The sequence below is a fragment of the Narcine bancroftii genome, chromosome 2 (genome assembly GCF_036971445.1).
Source record: "Narcine bancroftii isolate sNarBan1 chromosome 2, sNarBan1.hap1, whole genome shotgun sequence".
Classification (NCBI taxonomy): domain Eukaryota; kingdom Metazoa; phylum Chordata; class Chondrichthyes; order Torpediniformes; family Narcinidae; genus Narcine; species Narcine bancroftii.
In genome coordinates, this window is record NC_091470.1 from 201,138,943 (window position 1) to 201,159,251 (window position 20,309).

Consider the following 20,309-nt stretch of genomic DNA (forward strand, 5'->3'; position numbering starts at 1 on the left):
AGTTTGTCATTGAGGAGTCTGATGGTGGAGGGGCAGCGACTGTTCCTGAACCTGGTGGGTGCAAGTCTTGTGAAAGATTCTCCAAGATAGTGACTCCAAAGTACTTAAATTTACTCCCCCTCCCCACCTCTGATTCACCGATGATCAATGGATTTGTACGCCTCTGGCCCAGAGCAGAGAAAGCATTGCATCACAGGATGCCCGGTGCAGAGGGAGAGTGCTGTGCCACCAGAGGAAGCCTTGCCTCAGTAGAGGGCTGGCACCAAGAAAGCGTCGCATCGCCAGAGGTCCCGCATTGAGGGAGCGTTTGCGCTGGACTCCAAAGCGTGAAATAATGACCAAATGTTGACTTCAACAATAAATCCCTGACAAATGAGAGACTGGGTCACCTATCCTACCCTGACTAAACACATCCTGTATCCTCCCCACGTCTGGAACCCCTGGAGAACCTCCTTGCACACTCTGTTAATAAGGGCTGTCTTTCGAACCAGAGAGGAATGTGGCTCCCATTCAGTTTATTGTTGAGGGAAAAAAAATCACACAGACCCGACCTCGGGGCAGCATTGATTACACTGCTCCATCTACACCACCTGTACTCCAGTATTTAATGAGAAAGCCTATTAATTTTTAACACTGGATTAGGCGCTCTCGCTAACTCACTGAGGCAACACGCACTAGTTTCTAAGTCTTACAATGAACAAGTAACTCACTTCATTCCTTGCTTTCAGCGACTAGGGCTGTGAGCTCCTGAATTCTTGCCCACAGCAAGATTTCTTGGGGTGGCACGGTTGGCGTAAGGATGGCATGGTTGACATAGCGATAAGCACGACACCTTTACAGCACCAGCGATCGGGACCAGGGTTCGAATTCCGCAGTGTCTGTACATTTTACCTGTTTCTGCGTGAGTTTTCTCTGGAGGCTCCCACTGTTCAGAACGTACCGGGGGTGTAGGTTAATGGAATGTCAATTAGGCCACACGGCCAGAATGGCCTGTTACCACGCTGTAGGTCTAAATTAAAATGACGGTGTCTATCCCTGCGGCCAATATTTATAGCTCAAATTGCAAAAGCAAACTGCTGGAGGAAGCGGTTGGTTCAGGCAGTGCTCGTGGAGGGAAATGGATGGCCACCTGCTTCAGGCCTGAGAAAAGGAAGAGATGGCAGGCAGGGAGGGAGGAGTCAGTAGGTGATAGGTGGGCCGGAGGTGGGTGAATGATGGATGGAGTCAGGTGTGGTGCAGTGCAGAAGATCAGGGGAGGGAGGTGGATGGGACCAGGAAGGGAGGATGATGGAGACAAGGAAGGAAGAGGATACCTGGAACCATACTGGGAGGGATGAGAGCCTCTCTTTGCATGAGACCCTTGTGTTTTAAAATTGCTTTTATTTTATTTACAGCACAGTGGAAGCCAATTTCAGTCACTTAAACCTGTGCCACCCAATTACACCCAAATTAACCTGCAACTCTGTACGTTTTGGAAGGTGAGCAGAGACACGAGGAGAACATACAAACTTCTTACAGAGAGCGCGGGATTCGAACCTGGGTCGCTGGTGCTGTAATAGCACGCCGTTAACTGTGCCGCCCCACCCATCCCATTTCCTCCACCTTTCGCTACTTCATTATAGAACACTACAGCATGGAAATAGGCCACTCGGCCCTTCTTGTGTGTGCCAAACCACGAACAATTACAGCACAGAAACAGGCCACTTTGGCCCCTCTAGACTGTGCTGAACCACTTTTCCTTGCCTAGTCCCACTGACCTGCACTCATTCCAAAGCCCTCCATACCTCTCCCATTCATGTATCTGTCCAAATTTCCATCAAACATTAAAATCGGGCCTGCATCGACCACTTCAGCTGGAAGCTCATTCCACACTCCCTCCACTCTAATCCTTAACCCATGTCTGAATCTCACTCACCCCTAGTGGAAAAAGCCTGTCTACATTTACTCGGTCTATCTCCCTCAATATTTTAAATACCTCAATCAAATCTCTCTTCATTATTCTACGCTCCAGGGAATAAAGTCCTAACCTGTTTACCCTTTCCCTGTAACTCAGTCCCTGATGTCCGGGCAACATCCTAGTAAATCTTCTCTGCACTCTTTCGATCTTATAGAAATCTTTCCTGTAGTTCGGTGACCAAAATTGCACGCAATACTCTAAATTTGGCTTCCAAATGTCTTATGCAACTTTAACATAACTTCCCAGCTCCTGTATTCAGTACTTTGATTTATGAAGGCCAACATACCAAAAGATCTCTTTACAACCCTATCCACGTGACGTCATAATTCAGGGAATGATGCCTAGTCTCAGACCTTATCCTTCCATCTGTGCAAAATTGAGCCTTCATTTGCCAATTCAGTTGGCAGCTTGTTCCACACTCCGCCACTCTCTGAGTGAAGAAGTTGCCCCTCACATTCCCTTTAAACTTCTCCCCTGAACTTATGTCCACTTGCTTTTAATCTCTCCTAATCTCAGTGGAAAAAGCCTGCCTGCATTTACTCTATCTAGACCAGTTGTTTTCCAAAATGTTTCTTCCCACTCACATTCCACCTGAACCAATCAGTCCTCTGTGATCAGTAAGGGGTTGCTTTAGGTGGGATGTGAATGGAAAGAAAAAGTTTGAAAAACAATGTTTTAATCGTCCCTCATGGACTCATTATGTCCACAGTTTCAGAGCTCCAAAAGAAATGGGCCAATGACAATTTTTCTCAAGCAAAAACTTTCAGTCACAACTGGGTCTAGAGGAGTGATTCTCAACCTTCCCTTCCCACTCACATCCCACCTGAAGCAATCCCTTACTAATCACAGAGCACCGATGGTATAGGGATTACTTCAAGTGGGATGTGAGTGGAAAGAAAAAGGCTGAGAACCACTGATCTAGATCCATCCTCCTGGTAGTTCTTTCCTATTCCACCAATTAGTTCCTTCCCCCCCCCCCCCCCCACCACCAATGTACCCCTCTCCCACTGTTCACTCCAGGCCCACGTTCCGCCAATCTCCTTCTGCAGCCACCTCTACCATCAATCCCTCCCCTCTGCTCTCATCCCGATTGACCCTCCTCCTTCACCCACCCTTGGCTCACCTACCCCCTGACCTCGGGGCTGGAGCAGGTCGGGCAGTGCCCTTAGAAAGGCAGAGCCACTTCACCAACGTTTCGGGCCTGAGCCCTTAGCCGAGCAAAAATAAAAGCAGGCAGACACCTGAATAAAGAGGGGGGGTGGAGGAGCACAGGCCCACAGCCAAGAAGCCACCTTTGGGTGAAGGGTAGTGAAGAGGGTGCTCATCTCCCTCCCCAAATTTTCCCAGTTCTGAGGCAGACTTTTGAGTTGCTGCAACAGATTACAGTTTGATCCAAATTCCAGCATCTGCTCCCTGTTGTACGTAAATCTCTGCTTAAAAAAAACAGCTGAGCTGCTTGTCATCACCTTTATGTCTATGGACCTGCAGAGATCCTCCAGCAGGAGATCCTCCAGCAGGAGATCCTCCAGCAGGAGATCCTCCAGCAGGAGATCCTCCAGCAGGAGATCCTCCAGCAGGAGATCCTCCAGCAGGAGATCCTCCAGCAGGAGATCCTCCAGCAGGAGATCCTCCAGCAGGAGATCCTCCAGCAGGAGATCCTCCAGCAGGAGATCCTCCAGCAGGAGATCCTCCAGCAGGAGATCCTCCAGCAGGAGATCCTCCAGCAGGAGATCCTCCAGCAGGAGATCCTCCAGCAGGAGATCCTCCAGCAGGAGATCCTCCAGCAGGAGATCCTCCAGCAGGAGATCCTCCAGCAGGAGATCCTCCAGCAGGAGATCCTCCAGCAGGAGATCCTCCAGCAGGAGATCCTCCAGCTAACTTCCCAATCTCTCACCATTTGAGGAATGTTCTGTTTTGTCACTGAAATGAATAACCTCATATATCCATGTTCTATTCCTCCCACAACACCATTCCCCACGCCTGTCCGAGCCCCTTGCATCCATCACCTTTCACACTCTTGTTTAGATGTGTCACCAGAAGAACACAGCACGGTACAGCCCCTCGATGTTGTGCCGACCCATATATTCCTTCCAAAGGTACTAAAACCCTCCCTACCCCGTAACCCTCTATTTTACTTCCACCCACATGCCTCTCTAAGTCTCTTAAATTTCCCCAATGTTTCAGCCTCCTCCACATCCTGGCGAGGCATTCCAGGCACCCACAACTCTCTGTGTAAAATATGTCTCTCCTAAACTTCACTTTGTGCAAGTCGTCTGGTGTTTGCCATCCCTGCCCTGGGAAACAGGCTCTGGCTGTCCATCCTATCTATGCCTCTTAGAATCTTGTAGACCTCTTACCAAGTCTCCTCTCGTCCTTCTTCACTCCAAAGGTGGCCAGAACACTTGACTGTAAAGCCGCCTATTCTACCCCAATGTGACTGTGGGGTGGCCACCTGAAAGTGGAGAACCTGGCCAGGAGGAGCACTTACCTAACCCTCCTCCTGTAGGTATATTCTCAGAGAATCCCCCGTTGCACCCGAAAGCAGCTGTGGGACGACGGCCACGGTCCACAGGAGCCGGCATTCTCTCGGACGCGGTTCTCCTTCAGCCAGCACGTTCAGGTGGCAGAAAAGCGTCTTCTTCGCGGCCACCTGAACATCCCAGCTGCACTCCCCTAGCCACGTCTGCCGGCGCATTATCTGCATCTGAGCACCTGAAAGCGGCTCTTGCCTCATGTTTCCCAATCCAGGCAACATTCTGGTAAATCTCCTCTGCACCCTCTCCATGGCTTCCACATCCTTAGGTGACCAGACCTGAACACAATACTCTTAAGTGTGATCTCACCAGAGATTTGCAGAGCTGCAACATGACCTCTCTACTCCTGAACTCAATCCCCTGACTAATGAAGCCCAGCATTCCATAGGCCTTCTTAACTACCCTATCAACCTCTTCCTCTCTGGAACCTTTTTTGCATTCAACTTGGCAATATCCTCCAATATCTCTACTTAACTCAGATTATAAGTTAATAGCAACACTATTAGCAAACAGATTGGCCGACTGTGTACCAAAAATAGTAAAACAAGATCAAACTGGATTTATTAAGAAAAGACGAACCACGGACAATATCTATAAGTTTGTTAACTTAATCCATGCAGTACAAGGAAATAAGACACCAACAGTGGCGGTTGCTTTAGACCCAGAGAAAGCCTTTGACAGGGTAGAATGGAATTATTTATTCAAAGTATTACAGAGGTTCAATCTACCAGAGAAATATATTAATTGGATTAAAGCATTATATAAGGGACCATTGGTGAAGGTGACAGTAAATGGATATATGTCGAACCAATTTAAATTAAGCAGGTCAACTAGGCAGGGATGTCCACTATCTCCCCCTCACTGTTCGCTTTAGCTATAGAACCCTTGGCAGAACTAATAAGAACAGAAAATAAAATAAAAGGGATAAAAATAAAAGAGAAGGAATATAAAATCTGTCTATTTGCAGATGATGTCATAGTATACTTAACAGAACCAGAATTATCAATATAAGAATTACATAAGAAATTGGAGAAATATCGAGGTACAAGATCAACGCAAATAAAAGTGAAGCGATGCCAATGAATAATGTGGATTTCACAAAGTTTGAGAAAGAATCACCATTTAAATGGCAAACATATGCAATCCGATACCTAGGTATTAGACTAGATAATAATCTAGGCCATCTATACAAATTAAATTATCAGCCATTAATGAAGAAATTACAAGATGACTTAGAACATTGGAAAGATTTACCACTAACACTGATAGGAAGGGTAAACTGCATTAAAATGAATATCTTCCCAAGGATACAATACCTATTCCAATCATTACCAATTCCCTTAACAGAGAAATTCTTCAATGAGCTAAAGAAAATAATAAGGAAATTCTTATGGAAAGGGGGGGAAACCGAGGATAGCGCTAGATAAATTAACAGAATGGTACAAACAAGGGGGCTTACAGCTACCAAACTTAAAGAATTATTATAGAGCAGCACAATTAAGATATCTATCAGATTTTTATCAAACAAGGGAAAAACCAGATTGGACCAGGATAGAGCTAGATAAAATAGGGGAGAAGGTACCAGAACATATACTCTATAAGTGGGATGAAAAGCTGGTGCAACATGAGAATTCACCAGTACTGCACCATCTGCTCAACATTTGGAAGAAGATTCACATAGAAAGGAAAAAAACAAATTACCAACTACAAAAATTAATATTGACGCAAAATCAACTAATCTCTTTCACAATAGGTAACCTTTCCTTTAGAGAATGGGAGAGAAAAGGGATCAAAAGAATAGAAAATTGTTTTTTGGGAAATAATTTATTATCTTTTGAAGTACAAATATGGAATAACTCATGGTACAATGTTTGCATACCACCAACTGAAAACCTACTTGAAAGACAAATTGGGAAGCAGATTGAGGTTACCAGAAGGAATCAGCTTTGAATATGTGATTACAGACACAATGATAATTAAAAGATTTATAACAAACGTACATCAAACTGCAAGAGAAAGAGAACGAGGAAACAAGCTGTAAACCCAAACAAAAGTGGGAACAAGATCTAAACTTAAAGATAAAGAATGAAACATGGGAAAAGATATGCTCTGGATCTATGAGAAATACAATAAACACGAGGTTACACATGGTGCAATATAATTGGTTACACAGGCTATATATCACGCCCCAAAAGTTAAATAAATGGGACCCAACAGTATCAGATAGATGTTTTTGCTGCAAGAAGGAAACGGGAACAACAGTACATGCAATTTGGGCATGTGAGAAAGTGGAAAAGTTTTGGGAAGATCTAAACCAGGTATTAAATAAAATCACAAAAAGCATCATACCAAAAAAATCCAGAGATCTTTCTTCTAAGTAATATAACAAGTAAAGAACTAGGCCTCAATTTGGATGAAGCACAAAAAAGATTAACTATGATAGCCTTAACTGTAGCAAAAAAATGTATAATGTCAACCTGGAAATCAGAAGAGAGCCTGAGAGTACAGCAATGGTGCATAGAAATGAATAAATATATTCCATTGGAAAAAATAACAATTTAAAAAATAAAGTCACATTATTTGAACAAATTTGGGAACCGTACATGGAACACAACAGAGAGGGCCTACCGCTGACCTCCACCCCCTAAAATGACCGAATGAGAAGACGACGAAATGAACTGACCCAGTGTTTAAAAGTAGATGACACAAATTTCTTGTTTATTTTCACTGTGTGATGACATTGTTTAATGGGTTTATTGTTTGTATATGTTGAACGTTTAATGGGTTTGGAGGGGGGTGGGAAGGAGGGAGGGAAGGGAGGGGGAAAAAGGGGAAAAATGACACTGTGTATATTCAAGAGGGAAATGTATGTGTGTATTTTGGTTAATATGGTTCATAGTGTGAAAAATATTTTAAAAATTTTAAAAACTTGGCAATGTCCCAAAGTTAGACAATTTTGGCTAGCGGTAGGTAATTTTTTGGAACAAATTATGGAGGTCAAATTCCCACAGCTTCCAATGTTATTTTTATTGAGTAATATTAAGGCCATAAGGCCATAATTTAATTTAAATATGTATCAAATTGAATTTGTGTACATTGCTTTAGCAGTTTCTAGGAAATGTAAAGCAAAATCATGGAAGTCAGAAATAGATTTTGATGTGGAAAAGTGGCATGCAGAACTTTGCAGTTGTATATCCGTTAGATTACTTATAATCTGCGAGATAAATATCATGTTTTTTTTAAAATATGGCGCCTATATTTACAAAATTTTTGTTTGCATGAAGACCTCACTTCTTGGTAACCTCCGACAGATTTTCTTGTGTAAATCAGTGGCTCAACCTTTCTGTTTCCACTCACATCCAACTTTAAGTCATCCCTAGGCCATCAGGGCTCTGTGATAAGTAAGGGGTTGCTTAAGGTGAGACATGAGTGGGAAGGTAAGGTGGAGAACCACTGTAGATGATGCTTTCCAATCTCTCGTATTTCCCCATCTTATAAGCGACAATATTCTACACTACCATCTTATTAATCCAATAAATCAAACTTCAGATTTACAGCTTACTTCGTTAATAATGATTAAACATTTTGCACAATAACAATATTCTTCTTCAAACAAATATAAAAAAATAAATAAAATAAGATGAGATAAGATGAATTCAAAGTATTTTGATGCTGATGTCTCCTCCATGGTTCTTCGAAAAGTAAAAACAAGCTCCCCATACGGCCGGATATTACAACATATGACATCATAGTAACTAGAGTAACACTACAAACAACAATTTTTCTTAAAGGGATAGTCATCAAATTAACTAATAAGAAAAAACACAAGGTTTTAACCTCTACAACCACTGCTCTAGACCCAATCGTTACTGAAATATTTTGCTTGAGAAAATCCTCATTGGCCCATTTCCTTTGGAGCTCTGAAACGGTGCACATAACGAGTCAACGAGGGACGATTTAAACAGGGGTTTTCAAACTTTTTCTTTCCACTCACATCCCACCTTAAGCAACCCCTTACTAATCACAGATTCAGTTGGTTGTTTTTCCAGACTCTTTTGTGTAGTCTTCCAAAGGCGCTATTTGCCTTGGCGAGTCTGTTGTCTATCTCATTGTCGATCCTTGCATCTGATGAAATGGTGCAGCCGAGATAGGTAAACTGGTTGACCGTTTTGAGTTTTGTGTGCCCGATGGAGATGTGGGGGGGCTGGTAGTCATGGTGGGGAGCTGGCTGATGGAGGACCTCAGTTTTCTTCAGGCTGACTTCCAGGCCAAACATTTTGGCAGTTTCCGCAAAGCAGGACGTCAAGCGCTGAAGAGCTGGCTCTGAATGGGGAACTAAAGCAGCATCGTCTGCAAAGAGTAGTTCACGGACAAGTTTCTCTTGTGTCTTGGTGTGAGCTTGCAGGCGCCCCAGATTGAAGAGACTGCCATCCGTGCGGTACCGGATGTAAACAGCATCTTCATTGTTGGGGTCTTTCATGGCTTGGTTCAGCATCATGCTGAAGAAGATTGAAAAGAGGGTTGGTGCGAGAACACAGCCTTGCTTCACGCCATTGTTAATGGAGAAGGGTTCAGAGAGCTCATTGCTGTATCTGACCCGACCTTGTTGGTTTTCGTGCAGTTGGATAATCATGTTGAGGAAAGATAAGCGTATACAGAGCCGTTGTCATACCCACACTCCTGTTCGGCTCCGAATCATGGGTCCTCTACCGGCACCACCTACGGCTCCTAGAACGCTTCCACCAGCGTTGTCTCCGCTCCATCCTCAACATCCATTGGAGCGCTCACACCCCTAACGTCGAGGTACTCGAGATGGCAGAGGTCGACAGCATCGAGTCCACGCTGCTGAAGATCCAGCTGCGCTGGATGGGTCACGTCTCCAGAATGGAGGACCATCGCCTTCCCAAGATCGTATTATATGGCGAGCTCTCCACTGGCCACCGTGACAGAGGTGCACCAAAGAAAAGGTACAAGGACTGCCTAAAGAAATCTCTTGGTGCCTGCCACATTGACCACCGCCAGTGGGCTGATAACGCCTCAAACCGTGCATCTTGGCGCCTCACAGTTTGGCGGGCAGCAGCCTCCTTTGAAGAAGACCGCAGAGCCCACCTCACTGACAAAAGGCAAAGGAGGAAAAACCCAACACCCAACCCCAACCAACCAATTTTCCCTTGCAACCGCTGCAATCGTGTCTGCCTGTCCCGCATCGGACTGGTCAGCCACAAACGAGCCTGCAGCTGACGTGGACTTTTTACCCCCTCCATAAATCTTCGTCCGCGAAGCCAAGCCAAAGAAGAAGAAGAAAAGAAGACTAATCACAGAGCAACGATGGCCTAGGGATTACTTAAAGAGGGATGTGAGTGGAAAGAAAAAGGTTGAGAACCACTGGTGCAAATGTTCTATTTTCTTGGCATTCTCCAGTTTTTCATTCTATTTTTCTCCTTTTTCTTTCTTTTTAGGGTTGGGTGGGGGGACAGGAGGAGGGAGGGTGGGTTGGCGGGGATGGATGATATGTATAATTTTTCAAAATAATTTCTGGAAATAAATGTACTGTGGTTTAAACATTTGTAAATAAAATATTTTTTAAAAAGTGTCCTCTCATCCTTCAAAAAGTCCCAGCTCTGCTAACCTTGCCTCATAAAACTTGTATTCCAATCCAGGCAACATCACAGTTGGTCTCCCTCAGCCAGATCATGTCGATTAGACGGGAATACAGTGAAACCCCCCCCCAACCCCCCCAGTATCCGGCACCTATGGAGATTGGTGGATGCCGGATAAGTGAACTTGCCAGTTGCTTGAGGCTGTGTGGATTGGCAGACTGACCTCTAGGAGCTGCGAATTTTAAAACTTTTGTATTTGTTTTATTTGTTTTTTTTAAAATGTAGACATACAGCAGAGTAACAGGCCATTTCGGCCCACATGCCCGTGCCACCCAGTTTACACCCCATTAACCTACAACCCCAACCCCGGTAGGTTTCAAACGATGGGAGGAAACCGGAGCTCCCAGGGAAAACCCAGGCAGACACAGGAGAACGTACAAACTCCTTACAGACAGAAGGGGATTCGAACTCCGGTCCCGATTGCTGGCGCTATAAAGGCGTGGCGCTAACTGCACAATTTTTTTTGTCGTTTACTTGAGGCTGCCCTTTGCTTGATTTCCAGATAACGGGGGTTTTACTGTAGTTGGGATTCAATCATCAATTGTTGCAGTGCAGACTGGACACAGCCTATCTGCCCATGAACGAAACATTAATTCTGTTGTTTTTGACATATCAGCATCTCTCAGTCCGCAGGGGTATTGTAAATGTGCTCAAATCTTGCATAGCAACCTCCTGTGTGGGGTCAATATCGTAAGCCCTGGAATAATCGAAATGCACCTATCAAGAAACATTTCCAAACTTCACTCCAGAAACCAGCACCTAATTTGTAAATTATGTCCCTGGTTCCAGACTCTGAATCAGGCAGAATAGTTCCTCTCCAACAATCTAACAGTTCCACTGACATAGGCAATTCTGATTAAATAGTCAGTAGCCTTGAGAAATTCCCTGGAATTCAAAGATTCAGGAATCACCCTGGGACATTTATATCACTTTGGTTCAAGGCCAGGACTTCCTCACAAGTCAAGGACAATCTGGCAGCAGCACTCTGATGTTGGATTCAAAAAGAGTTAATCGGAGAGAGCCAGGGATGGAGGGGGTGGGGGGGGGGGGTCAGAGAAAGAGAGAAAGGGGGAGGGGGAGAAGGGGAGAGTGAGAGTGAAGAGGGAGGGGGAAGGGAGGCGAAGGGAGGGGGGAAGGGTGAGGGGGAAGGGAGGCAAAGGGAGGGGGGAAGGGTGAGGGGGAAGGGAGGCAAAGGGAGAGAGGGGTGGAGGGGGGAAGGGAGAGGGGGAGGAGAGAGGGGGAGGGAAGGAGAGAAGGGAAGGGAGAGTCGGGAAGGGAGAGGAAGATGGGGTGAAAAGAAATATGGGGTGTAGAGAAAAGGAGACGGTGAGTAAAGGGAGTAGCAGGCAGATGGAAGGGAAGGTTGAACAATGAAGTCTGCAAGATGGAGAGGAGCGTGTTGCAGGGTGTGTTTTACTCTGTCTCACACACTCAGCAAGTCTCTTGTATTGAAGCGGGGGTGGGGGGGGGGTCGAATGTTGTGGAACACCAGGGAGAGAGTTGTGAAATATGATTTGAAACCTGCTTAGCAATTAATGTGATTAAAGCTGGGAACTTTTATTTCATGTACCCTGCAACACAATGAAAGAAAGAAGCACATCATTAGCTGAAGCGATTACCAGAGTCTGGAACTGCTCCCCCAGGAAGACAATTGTCAGCTAATCGTGTTATTACACATTTGTACAGGGAATGCCTGCACACACCGTAACCCTTCATGAGCCAGAGACACATAAAAGTCCAGACCGATTGGCTAAGCATCTCGGAGAAACAAAGGGGAAGATAGAGAAAGCACAGACCTGTTGGGAGAGTTGGCACTCACACCGCACCAGCCCACATGAGTGGCTCTCAGTGCCAGCCCTCCAGCGTGGGTCTCCCGCGGTGCCAGCCCTCTAGAGTGGCCCTCCCTCCCTGCCTACTTGCTACATGGCTCTCCCTCCTTGCCTACCCACCAGAGGGGCACACCCTCCGTGCCAGACTACAGAGGGGAACTTACTCTGCACCAGCCCACTAGAAGGATATTCCCTCCACACCACCCCAGAGGGGGGCCCCGTCCGCCCCAGCCCAGAGGGGGGCCCCGTCCGCCCCAGCCCAGAGGGGGGCCCCGTCCGCCCCAGCCCAGAGGGGGGCCCCGTCCGCCCCAGCCCAGAGGGGGGCCCCGTCCGCCCCAGCCCAGAGGGGGGCCCCGTCCGCCCCAGCCCAGAGGGGGGCCCCGTCCGCCCCAGCCCAGAGGGGGGCCCCGTCCGCCCCAGCCCAGAGGGGGGCCCCGTCCGCCCCAGCCCAGAGGGGGGCCCCGTCCGCCCCAGCCCAGAGGGGGGCCCCGTCCGCCCCAGCCCAGAGGGGGGCCCCGTCCGCCCCAGCCCAGAGGGGGGCCCCGTCCGCCCCAGCCCAGAGGGGGGCCCCGTCCGCCCCAGCCCAGAGGGGGGCCCCGTCCGCCCCAGCCCAGAGGGGGGCCCCGTCCGCCCCAGCCCAGAGGGGGGCCCCTTCCGCCCCAGCCCAGAGGGGGGCCCCTTCCGCCCCAGCCCAGAGGGGGGCCCCTTCCGCCCCAGCCCAGAGGGGGGCCCCTTCCGCCCCAGCCCAGAGGGGGGCCCCTTCCGCCCCAGCCCAGAGGGGGGCCCCTTCCGCTCCAGCCCAGAGGGGGGCCACTTCCGCTCCAGCCCAGAGGGGGGCCCCTTCCGCCCCAGCCCAGAGGGGGCCCCTTCCGCCCCAGCCCAGAGGGGGGCCCCTTCCGCCCCAGCCCAGAGGGGGGCCCCTTCCGCCCCAGCCCAGAGGGGGGCCCCTTCCGCCCCAGCCCAGAGGGGGGCCCCTTCCGCCCCAGCCCAGAGGGGGGCCACTTCCGACCCAGCCCAGAGGGGGGCCCCTTCCGCCCCAGCCCAGAGGGGGGCCCCTTCCGCCCCAGCCCAGAGGGGGGCCCCTTCCGCCCCAGCCCAGAGGGGGGCCCCTTCCGCCCCAGCCCAGAGGGGGGCCCCTTCCGCCCCAGCCCAGAGGGGGGCCCCTTCCGCCCCAGCCCAGAGGGGGGCCCCTTCCGCCCCAGCCCAGAGGGGGGCCCCTTCCGCCCCAGCCCAGAGGGGGGCCCCTTCCGCCCCAGCCCAGAGGGGGGCCCCTTCCGCCCCAGCCCAGAGGGGGGCCCCTTCCGCCCCAGCCCAGAGGGGGGCCCCTTCCGCCCCAGCCCAGAGGGGGGCCCCTTCCGCCCCAGCCCAGAGGGGGGCCCCTTCCGCGCCAGCCCAGAGGGGGGCCCCTTCCGCGCCAGCCCAGAGGGGGGCCCCTTCCGCGCCAGCCCAGAGGGGGGCCCCTTCCGCGCCAGCCCAGAGGGGGGCCCCTTCCGCGCCAGCCCAGAGGGGGGCCCCTTCCGCGCCAGCCCAGAGGGGGGCCCCTTCCGCGCCAGCCCAGAGGGGGGCCCCTTCCGCGCCAGCCCAGAGGGGGGCCCCTTCCGCGCCAGCCCAGAGGGGGGCCCCTTCCGCGCCAGCCCAGAGGGGGGCCCCTTCCGCGCCAGCCCAGAGGGGGGCCCCTTCCGCGCCAGCCCAGAGGGGGGCCCCTTCCGCGCCAGCCCAGAGGGGGGCCCCTTCCGCGCCAGCCCAGAGGGGGGCCCCTTCCGCGCCAGCCCAGAGGGGGGCCCCTTCCGCGCCAGCCCAGAGGGGGGCCCCTTCCGCCCCAGCCCAGAGGGGGGCCCCTTCCGCGCCAGCCCAGAGGGGGGCCCCTTCCGCGCCAGCCCAGAGGGGGGCCCCTTCCGCGCCAGCCCAGAGGGGGGCCCCTTCCGCGCCAGCCCAGAGGGGGGCCCCTTCCGCGCCAGCCCAGAGGGGGGCCCCTTCCGCGCCAGCCCAGAGGGGGGCCCCTTCCGCGCCAGCCCAGAGGGGGGCCCCTTCCGCGCCAGCCCAGAGGGGGGGCCCTTCCGCGCCAGCCCAGAGGGGGGGCCCCTTCCGCGCCAGCCCAGAGGGGGGCCCCTTCCGCGCCAGCCCAGAGGGGGACCCCTTCCGCGCCAGCCCAGAGGGGGACTCCTTCCGCGCCAGCCCAGAGGGGGACTCCTTCCACGCCAGCCCAGAGGGGGATTCCTTCCACGCCAGCCCAGAGAGGGACACCTTCCACCCTCTAGAATGGCACTCTCTCAGTGACCCTACAGGGTAACAGTGGTGGCAACCTCAGCACCAGCCTTCAGAGTAGCACACACTGACCCAACCTCCCGCCCCTCCTCCGATAGAGTAACCCCATCTCTACTCAATTTTGCCAACATTACCATACACCCTCTGCCACCATCACGGCTCCCTCTGTCGCATTCCCCAATGAGGAATTCTATTAACGCCAATGGGAAGTGGAAATTGCTCCCACGGCGAGAGTCAAGGCAAACAACTGGGATTTACGAGGAAAAGGCTACAGAATTGCTGAAGGGGTTCAAAGTTAAACAGGAAGAGTTGGTAATGGAGAAAGGTAGCCAGCACAGGCACAGCATAGAGGGACCAAATGGCCTTTCCCTCTGCTGCTAGTCACATACAGCAGGCCCTCTGATGTTGAGATTTTTGGCCTCAGGGCCAAGCTGGCTTCCCCACCACCGCCTTCCCCTCTGGGCCTACTCCACCACCCAACCTCCAGCCCTACTACCACAGTTACCATGGCAACACAGCCCTATCCCTTCCGGCTGCAAACATTTCAAACAAACGACCAACACCAAACCGGTTTGAAAACCACTGTCAAGTCACCAAACACCAGCTTTTATTCTGGCTTGGCTTCCTCCAGTTTAAATGAATTGGTTTTTTTAGTTAAATCCAATAGACAGGTAATTTGATACCCAGACAGCAGACAGACAGAAGGAGGAAGGAAGGGGGAGAAGGAACTCCCTTCGGACACCATTAATATTAAAACAAACAGAATAAAGTGTCTCTGCTCACCAATGATACGAGTCTGCTTGTCACTGACCTGGTGAAACGAATCAGCAAACAGCACCGGCTTCGTCTCCCCATGGGAGGCCCCGGCCAGAATCACGGAGATCCCGCAACACGGGGGCTGATTCCGCAGCCCACGCAGAGGGGGACCACAGACGCTGGAATCTGCAGCGAATCCCGATCTGCTGGGGGAATACTCAGAGGCCAAGCAGCATCCGTGGGGAGAGGAAAAAAATTGTTTCGGGCCAGAAACATGCACCATACAGTTCCCCCTACACTACCCGACACTGTTCAACCCACTGAGTACATCCAGCAGATTTGCCACTCGGAGGCTGGTGGCACAGCTATCCGAGGGGAGGGGAATTTAGAGGATAGGAACTGGGTGGGGAATTTACAGAGATGTTGGGGTTTTCATAGACAGAGGTTGTAGGGGGTACAACATTAGCCCTTTTTCCACTGGCATCCCAGTTAATTGGCAGTGCAGGGTCCTGGTTAAAGCCATTTTTACTGTTTCCACTGGGCCACTTTTAACCGGGACACCACCTGCTTTCCCATTGACCACGTCATCGGTGGGGATAGGAGAGTCTACCTTCAACAATAATCCAGTGATGCAACTTGTCCTTTTCCCACTGGTTTAATCGGCACGCCAGCGTCAGCTGACACTGGGGATACGAGTAGGGGTCGAGGCCATCAATCCCCAGCGTGATTGGACACTGGTGTGACAATTGTTTACCTTTTCCACTGGACCATTAACCGGTAAATTGGCCATCAATTCCTGAGACAAGGTTCCAGTGAAAAAGGGGCTAGATGTAGGGAGGGGTGTAGAAGAGTTTATTGAGATTGCGAAGGGATCATAAGGGGTATAGGGAGGGGTGTAGGGGCTGGAGATGGTTACAGTTGTGGGTGTGGTGGTCTGAAGGGGGTTTACAGATAGGGAGGGCAGTGGAGGGGTTTACGGAGATAGGGAGGGCTGTAGGAGGGTTTACAAAGATTGGGAGGTTGCTGGGGGGGTTCAGAGATAGGAAGGGCAGTAGGGTGTTTACAGAGATAGGGAGGGATGTAGGGAACCTTACAGAGAGGGGGTTTAGAAGAGTGTAGGTGGCTTACAGAGATAGACAGGGGTGTAGGGGGGCTTATAGAGATAGGGAGGACTGTAGGGGGTTGACAGAGATAGGGCTGTAGGGGGGTTTACTGATATAGGGAGGGGTGTAAGGGATTTACAGATAGTGAGGGGTGTAAGGGGTTTAGAGATAGGGAGGGATGTAGGGTGTTTACAGAGATAGGAGGAGTGAAGGGGCTACAGATGAGGGTGTAGTGTCCAGATGACATTTAACAGAGTTTAGGAGGGACATAAAGGCCAGCAGAGAGATAACACTGATAGGCAGGGTTGAGGCAATGGCGATGTAAAAGGATGCAGATTTTCCACCCAAGGCTTCACACTGGTGACTGGTGGGGGGGGATGACAAGCCCAGAGGGTTAACAAGCCCAGAGGGTTAACTAAGCCAGAGGTTTGGAGTTGACAAGGAGCCTCTGGGTGTGTGCTCAACAATTCCCATCTGGGAAGGGTCAGCACTGTGACACTGGGGCCAACAACAGTCAGGTCAGGCTTGGGCATGAATGGAATAGTTCTGCGTGGAGCAGAGACTGCATCCCAGTCAGAGGCAGTGTACTCCACGTAATTACATCCAGGTGCTCAGCAGGCCCCGGCAAAGATGCCTATCGTGATGAAGGAAAGGGGTCTGCGAGCTGGGGATGGGGATGTGGGGGGTGGAGAGGAGCAGCTGTGACTGTACACACACTGCCAGAGGCCAGTGGCAGCCGGGAGTTGCTCCTACCCAGGGGCTCCAATGAGTCCCTCCTTCCCTTCCATCCAGCCCTCCCTCCACACAGAGGGCGGTCAGCTCTCCCTCTCCAGTGACCCAGCCTTCCCTCTCGCTCTCCCTACAAGCCCCCCCCACCCGCAGCCACTCAACTCTCCCTCCCGCTCTCCCTACACCCCACCCCCTGACCCTCCCTCCCCACAGCTCTTGCACAGTCTTGGTGACAGGAAACCCAGCGCAAAGAGTCAATGTTCTGGGATGACCAGCTAAGAAATCGTGCACTGGGAGGGATGGGAAATGCCTTTTAAACCCCCCCACCCGACTCTGCAGGGAGGATAGGGACAGACAGACACCTCGGTAACAAATCACTCCCACATTCCCTCAGCACTGCTCCTTTCATTGTCCCCCAACCTCCCCTCTAAACGTGCAGCTCTCCCACACCGCTGGTACGGCGTTCCCCTACCACTGCTACGCCCTGGTACAGCACTCCTTCAGTATTGCCCTTCCCTCAGTGCGTTGCCCCCTCAGTTCTGCCCCGCTCTGGTACGGCGCCACCCACCCCCCACACCCCCCCCCCCAGTTCCACCCTGCCTACGGCGTGGCGCACCCTCACCTCTGCCTGTCCCTCAATTCCGCCAACAGTTTGATACCGCACCCTGCAGGGTGGCCGAACCCCTGCAAACAGTGAGCTGGCGAGGTGCTGGAGGCGTCTGCCCCGTGGACTGGGAAAAATTACCTGCTCCCATCCAGCTCAAAACCTGCCTGTTCTGATTAATTAAATGTGTCTCTCTTGGTAAGGCAAGTGTTTCAGATATATCGTTTTGCTGTTACTGTATTCAAAAACAATTTGCTGTCAAGTTAATTGCAACCAAGAGATCAACGTTAAATTAGAAGACTGTTGTCATGGCGACTGAGCGGGAAGCGATGGGGCGTGTGGGAGAATGGGGCACAGATCTGCTAACCCCAGACTTAAAATTTCTGGAAGAGTTAGAAATCACGATAAAGGGAAACGTCCCGAAATGTTGACTGACCATTTTCTCTCCTCGGATGCTGCCTACCTGACCTGTTGAATCTCTCCTACTTCTCTCTGTTCACTCAACATCTGCAGGGGGCTTTTTGTGTTTCAGATTTATTGTCATACATCACATACAGCCTCGAGATACCTTCTTCCTGCAGGTGCGGCAGAATTACCACTAATTGGTGGTGCAAAAAATAAACTGTACACAGCGTAAACAAAGAACTGTAAGCAGATTACGAATGTGAACAAACTGACTGTGCGATGCAGAGAGAACATAAAGAAAAGCAATTGTGCACAAGAAAGAGTCCTATTTTGTCGCTGAGGAGTCTGATGGTGGAGGGGGAACGGCTGTTCCTGAACCTGGTGGGGTAAGTCGTGGCCCCCTAGACCTCTTTCCTGACAGCAGCAGTGAGAACAGAGCATGCGCTGGGTGGTGTGGATCCTTGATGATCGCTGCTGCCCTCCAATGGCAGCATACTCAATAGTGGGGAGGGTTTTGCCTCCAATCTTCTTTCCTCCAGCTCTCCATCCCTTTTCCCTCTCCATCCACAGAGCCATTCGCCCCCTCCCTATTACCTGCTGACTATTGGACCGTGCACCTCCCTGCCCCTTCCCTCACCCCTCACCATTCTATTCGGGGGCCTACTGACATTCTGCTCACCAAGGGCTCAAGCCCAAAATGTTGGTTAAGCATCTTGATCTTTGCTGAATAAACCGTTCGCCCTGCTGAGTTTCTCCAGCCTTGTGTTTTTGTGCCCGGTAGCTGTGGACTTTCCCTCTTCGGTTCCACCTTTAGATGCCCATCCCATCCAAAGTGCTCATCCAGAGAACGCCTCGAGCAGGAGTGACCAGCTCCGCACTACTCCAACTCCCCATGTCAGAGGGACAAGGCAGTATAATAGTTCGGCACAGACTGGAAGGGGCTGTTTTCTGGGCTGCAAAGTTCTATGGTTCTGTTCCTTTAACATTAACCAGGGAAGGGACCTGGGTGGAGATGGTCTCCAAGAAGATACAGAGGAGAAAGAGGGGGGAACATTGTTTGACACAATTGTATGGTCAGGGTGCAAAGGTCTTGTGTTAGGGAAATCTGTTAGTCCACCAGTTGATAGAGCATTACAGCATGGAAAACAGGCCCTTCGGCCCTTCTAGTCTGTGCCACACTATTATTCTGCCTAATCCCACTGACCTCCACTCAGTCCATACCCCTCCCATCCATGTGCCTATCCAAATCTTTCTTAAGCGCATTGAGCCTGCATTCAACCACTGCTAGCCCACTCCCCAGCTCATTCTTCACACTCTGTGTGAAGAAGTTCCTGCTAATGTTCCCCCTCTTTCATCCTTAACCCATGTCCTCTGGTTTATATCTTACCTGGAAAAAGCATTCTTGCATTTATCTATAGAGATAAACACCTCTATCAAATCTCCCCTCATTATTCTACACTCCAGGGAATAAATTCCTGTTTAACCTTTCCCTGTAACTCAGTCCTAAATTCTGACAACATCCTAAAGAATCTTCCCTGCAATTTTTCAGTCTTGCATATCTTTCCTGTAGTTCGGTGATCAAAACTGCACACGATGCTCCAAATTTGGCCTCACCAATGTCTTGTACAACTTTACCGTAACATCCCAACTCCCATACTCCAAACTTTAATATATGAACGCCAATGTGCCAAGAGTTCTCTTTACTACCCTGTCCACCTGTGATGCCACTTTCTGGGAATTATGTATCTGTATTCCCAGATCCCTCTGTTCTTCCACACTCCTCAGTGCCTGACCATTTACCGTGTATTCCTACCTTGGTTTGTCCTTCCAAAATGCAACACCTCACACAGAGGCCCAAAGATTTTAGGACAGTGAAGATGGTCATTTAATTCACCTCAATCACCAGAAAATTCCAAAGTGATGGAGCGAGTGGAGCGGAACGGAGTGGAGTCAGACACACCCAGGTTTCTGATGACGCAGTATTTAAATACTGTACAAGCCCTTCCCCATTCAGCACCCGGCCCCATGCTGAACACTCTCACTCTCTGCTCCTGACCTTTGTTAGCCTTTATCACCAGGCCAATCGATGCACAAGGATATAATTATACACTCACACAGACACGAAGCAGGAGAGCAGACACCCTCCATTCCAGATGTTGTCCCACAACCTTCTCTTCTTTCTAGCTGTGCTTTGCTTGTGGTTTTTCTCCCTCCCATCTTTTTCAGCTCTCCACAACCTTACCCGCATGTCTATCCCCTCCTCCACTTGGTAACACTGAGGACAGTTCCTATCCTGCCTCTCCCCCTCCCCATTCTGTTTGGGCTTGTTACCTCTCTCCTCTCATCAACGGGTTCCCCAAACCCCACTCCTGGCCCTCATTGTTCTGGACCCGGGAGTGTGTGATGGGACAGTGCGGAGGTAGCTTCACGCTGTGTCTGACCCTGGGAATGTGCGATGGGACAATGT

General features: G+C 50.7%; 1 protein-coding gene across 1 annotated transcript in view; it reads right to left on the reverse strand.

Annotated features, from left to right (window-relative positions):
• Positions 1–20,309, reverse strand: part of efnb3b (ephrin-B3b) — a 102,200-nt gene that overhangs the window by 68,712 nt on the left and 13,179 nt on the right. The gene's annotated exons all lie outside the window — the stretch shown is intronic.